This window comes from Durio zibethinus, unplaced genomic scaffold, assembly GCF_047325235.1.
Source record: "Durio zibethinus cultivar Kanyao isolate XHJ-2024 unplaced genomic scaffold, ASM4732523v1 HiC_scaffold_2, whole genome shotgun sequence".
Classification (NCBI taxonomy): Eukaryota; Viridiplantae; Streptophyta; class Magnoliopsida; order Malvales; family Malvaceae; genus Durio; species Durio zibethinus.
The window spans coordinates 1,795,585-1,800,584 of NW_028323043.1; positions in this window are offsets into that span (position 1 = coordinate 1,795,585).

Sequence of the window (5,000 nt, forward strand, 5' to 3'; positions counted from 1 at the left end):
CGACCATCATCGGCATAGGCTGCCCTTCGGTACGGGCACTTGCCTCGACCGCCATCGGCACAAGCTGGGCCCTGGTGTGGGTTGTTGCCTCGATCACCAGCGGCACATGCTGAGCCTTGGTGCGGGCGGTTGCCTCGAGCACCATCGGCAGACCCTGGGCCCTGGTGCGGCCGGTTGCCCCGATAACCATCGGCACACGCTGGGCCCTGGAGCGGCCGGTTGCCTCGATCACCATCGGCAAAAGCTGGGCCCTGGTGCGGGCGCTTGCCTCGACCACCATCGGCACACGCTGGGCACTGGTGCGGGCGCTTGCCTCGACCACCATCGGCACACGCTGGGCCCTGGGGCGGGCGGTTGCCTCGATCACCATCGGCACACGCTGGGCCCTGGTGCGGGCGGTTGCCCCCAGCACCATCGGCACACGTTGGGCCCTGGTGCGGGCGCTTGCCTCGACCACCATCGGCACACGCTGGGCCCTGGTGCGGGCGCTTGCCTCGACCACCATCGGCACACGCTGGGCCCTGGTGCGGCCGCTTGCCTCGACCACCATCGGCACACGCTGGGCCCTGGTGCGGTCGGTTGCCTCGAGCACCATCGGCACACGCTGGGCCCTGGTGCACCATCGGCACACGCTGGGCCCTGGTGCGGGCGCTTGCCTCGACCACCATCGGCACACGCTGGGCCCTGGTGCGGGCGCTTGCCTCGACCACCATCGGCACACGCTGGGCCCTGGTGCGGCAGGTTGCCTCGAGCACCATCGGCACACGCTGGGCCCTGGTGCGGTCGGTTGCCTCGAGCACCATCGGCACACGCTGGGCCCTGGTGCGGGCGCTTGCCTCGACCACCATCGGCACACGCTGGGCCCTGGTGCGGCAGGTTCCCTCGACGACCATCGGCACACGCTGGGCCCTGGTGCGGCAGGTTGCCTCGAGCACCATCGGCACACGCTGGGCCCTGGTGCGGTCGGTTGCCTCGATCACCATCGGCACACGCTGGGCCCTGGTGCGGGCGGTTGCCTCGACCACCATCGGCACACGCTGGGCCCTGGTGCGGCAGCTTGCCTCGAGCACCATCGGCACACGCTCGGCCCTGGTGCGGTCGGTTGCCTCGAGCACCATCGGCACACGCTGGGCCCTGGTGCGGCACGTTGCCTCGACCACCATCGGCAGCCTCGACCACCATCGGCACACGCTCCGCCCTGGTGCGGCAGGTTGCCTCGACCACCATCGGCACACGCTGGGCCCTGGTGCGGGCGCTTGCCTCGACCACCATCGGCACACGCTCCGCCCTGGTGCGGCAGGTTGCCTCGACCACCATCGGCACACGCTGGGCCCTGGTGCGGGCGGTTGCCTCGACCACCATCGGCACACGCTGGGCCCTGGTGCGGGCGCTTGCCTCGACCACCATCGGCACACGCTGGGCCCTGGTGCGGGCGCTTGCCTCGACCACCATCGGCACACGCTGGGCCCTGGTGCGGCAGGTTGCCTCGAGCACCATCGGCACACGCTGGGCCCTGGTGCGGCAGGTTGCCTCGAGCACCATCGGCACACGCTGGGCCCTGGTGCGGGCGCTTGCCTCGAGCACCATCGGCACACGCTCGGCCCTGGTGCGGTCGGTTGCCTCGAGCACCATCGGCACACGCTGGGCCCTGGTGCGGCAGGTTGCCTCGACCACCATCGGCACACGCTGGGCCCTGGTGCGGGCGCTTGCCTCGACCACCATCGGCACACGCTCGGCCCTGGTGCGGTCGGTTGCCTCGAGCACCATCGGCACACGCTGGGCCCTGGTGCGGCAGGTTGCCTCGAGCACCATCGGCACACGCTGGGCCCTGGTGCGGGCGCTTGCCTCGACCACCATCGGCACACGCTGGGCCCTGGTGCGGGCGCTTGCCTCGAGCACCATCGGCAGACGCTGGGCCCTGGTGCGGCAGGTTGCCTCGAGCACCATCGGCAGACGCTGGGCCCTGGTGCGGCAGGTTGCCTCGAGCACCATCGGCACACGCTGGGCCCTGGTGCGGTCGGTTGCCTCGAGCACCATCGGCACACGCTGGGCGCTGGTGCGGGAACTTGCCTCGACCACCATCGGCACACGCTGGGCCCTGGTGCGGCAGGTTACCTCGATCACCATCGGCACACGCTGGGCCCTGGTGCGACAGGTTGCCTCGAGCACCATCGGCACACTATCGGCCCTGGTGCGGGCGGTTGCCTCGACCACCATCGGCACACGCTGGGCCCTGGTGCGGGCGGTTGCCTCGAGCACCATCGGCACACGCTGGGCCCTGGTGGGTTTAGGCACATCTTCAAATTTCTGCCGTGCCAATGCCATTTTTATGGCTTGTAAATTCATACAATGGTCCCCTAAGCCTTCACGTGAAGTTTCGTTGGAAGATGACTCGTTTTCTATTTTTCACGATTTTCGAAACTTTTTGCGGTTCGGGAATTTTTAAAATTTTTTTATAAGGATTTTTGGCCCCAAATTTTGTAGGCATGATCCTTCTATTTTTGTTGGCATGCACAAAAAAATTCAGCTAAAAACTCGAAGTAGAGAAGATTTTGTGACCGTTTGAAAAAAGTGTCCCCATTTCAGACACTTTAACGGCTACTGGTAGCAAACCTGTAAAATCTCAAATGCTCTTTAAGGGGGTGTGAATTCTCAGAGGTTTGATGAGGGATAGGGGGCCAACACAAGGCCAAGTACCAGCACCCATCGCACATCATGTGCGCACACCCCCCCGGCCCCCCTCCCAATCGCCGGAACCCCAATGCCGCCGGTCAGGTTCTCCGGCGGTACTCCGGCGATGCTCCGGCGATGCTCCGGCGATGCTGTCCCGAGTGAAAAAAATGCGGCACCAGCACATGCTGGAGCCAAGCATGGGCACCGTGGCTCAAAATCGAACTTCGGCCAAGGCCTCGACCATCAATGGCACATGATGACGCATGGTGATGGCACATGCATCGACCATCATCGGCATAGGCTGCCCTTCGGTACGGGCACTTGCCTCGACCGCCATCGGCACAAGCTGGGCCCTGGTGTGGGTTGTTGCCTCGATCACAATCGGCACATGCTGAGCCTTGGTGCGGGCGGTTGCCTCGAGCACCATCGGGAGACCCTGGGCCCTGGTGCGGCCGGTTGCCCCGATAACCATCGGCACACGCTGGGCCCTGGGGCGGGCGCTTGCCCCCAGCACCATCGGCACACGCTGGGCCCTGGTACGGGCGGTTGCCCCGAACACCATCGACACAAGCCGGCCCTTGGTGCGGGCTCCTGGCTCGACCACCATCGGCACACGCTGGGCCCTGGTGCGGGCGCTTGCCTCGACCACCATCGGCACACGCTGGGCCCTGGTGCGGGCGCTTGCCTCGACCACCATCGGCACACGCTGGGCCCTGGTGCGGCAGGTTGCCTCGAGCACCATCGGCACACGCTGGGCCCTGGTGCGGCAGGTTGCCTCGAGCACCATCGGCACACGCTGGGCCCTGGTGCGGGCGCTTGCCTCGAGCACCATCGGCACACGCTCGGCCCTGGTGCGGTCGGTTGCCTCGAGCACCATCGGCACACGCTGGGCCCTGGTGCGGCAGGTTGCCTCGACCACCATCGGCACACGCTGGGCCCTGGTGCGGGCGCTTGCCTCGACCACCATCGGCACACGCTCGGCCCTGGTGCGGTCGGTTGCCTCGAGCACCATCGGCACACGCTGGGCCCTGGTGCGGCAGGTTGCCTCGAGCACCATCGGCACACGCTGGGCCCTGGTGCGGGCGCTTGCCTCGACCACCATCGGCACACGCTGGGCCCTGGTGCGGGCGCTTGCCTCGAGCACCATCGGCAGACGCTGGGCCCTGGTGCGGCAGGTTGCCTCGAGCACCATCGGCAGACGCTGGGCCCTGGTGCGGCAGGTTGCCTCGAGCACCATCGGCACACGCTGGGCCCTGGTGCGGTCGGTTGCCTCGAGCACCATCGGCACACGCTGGGCGCTGGTGCGGGAACTTGCCTCGACCACCATCGGCACACGCTGGGCCCTGGTGCGGCAGGTTACCTCGATCACCATCGGCACACGCTGGGCCCTGGTGCGACAGGTTGCCTCGAGCACCATCGGCACACTATCGGCCCTGGTGCGGGCGGTTGCCTCGACCACCATCGGCACACGCTGGGCCTTGGTGCGGGCGGTTGCCTCGAGCACCATCGGCACACGCTGGGCCCTGGTGGGTTTAGGCACATCTTCAAATTTCTGCCGTGCCAATGCCATTTTTATGGCTTGTAAATTCATACAATGGTCCCCTAAGCCTTCACGTGAAGTTTCGTTGGAAGATGACTCGTTTTCTATTTTTCACGATTTTCGAAACTTTTTGCGGTTCGGGAATTTTTAAAATTTTTTTATAAGGATTTTTGGCCCCAAATTTTGTAGGCATGATCCTTCTATTTTTGTTGGCATGCACAAAAAAATTCAGCTAAAAACTCGAAGTAGAGAAGATTTTGTGACCGTTTGAAAAAAGTGTCCCCATTTCAGACACTTTAACGGCTACTGGTAGCAAACCTGTAAAATCTCAAATGCTCTTTAAGGGGGTGTGAATTCTCAGAGGTTTGATGAGGGATAGGGGGCCAACACAAGGCCAAGTACCAGCACCCATCGCACATCATGTGCGCACACCCCCCCGGCCCCCCTCCCAATCGCCGGAACCCCAATGCCGCCGGTCAGGTTCTCCGGCGGTACTCCGGCGATGCTCCGGCGATGCTCCGGCGATGCTGTCCCGAGTGAAAAAAATGCGGCACCAGCACATGCTGGAGCCAAGCATGGGCACCGTGGCTCAAAATCGAACTTCGGCCAAGGCCTCGACCATCAATGGCACATGATGACGCATGGTGATGGCACATGCATCGACCATCATCGGCATAGGCTGCCCTTCGGTACGGGCACTTGCCTCGACCGCCATCGGCACAAGCTGGGCCCTGGTGTGGGTTGTTGCCTCGATCACAATCGGCACATGCTGAGCCTTGGTGCGGGC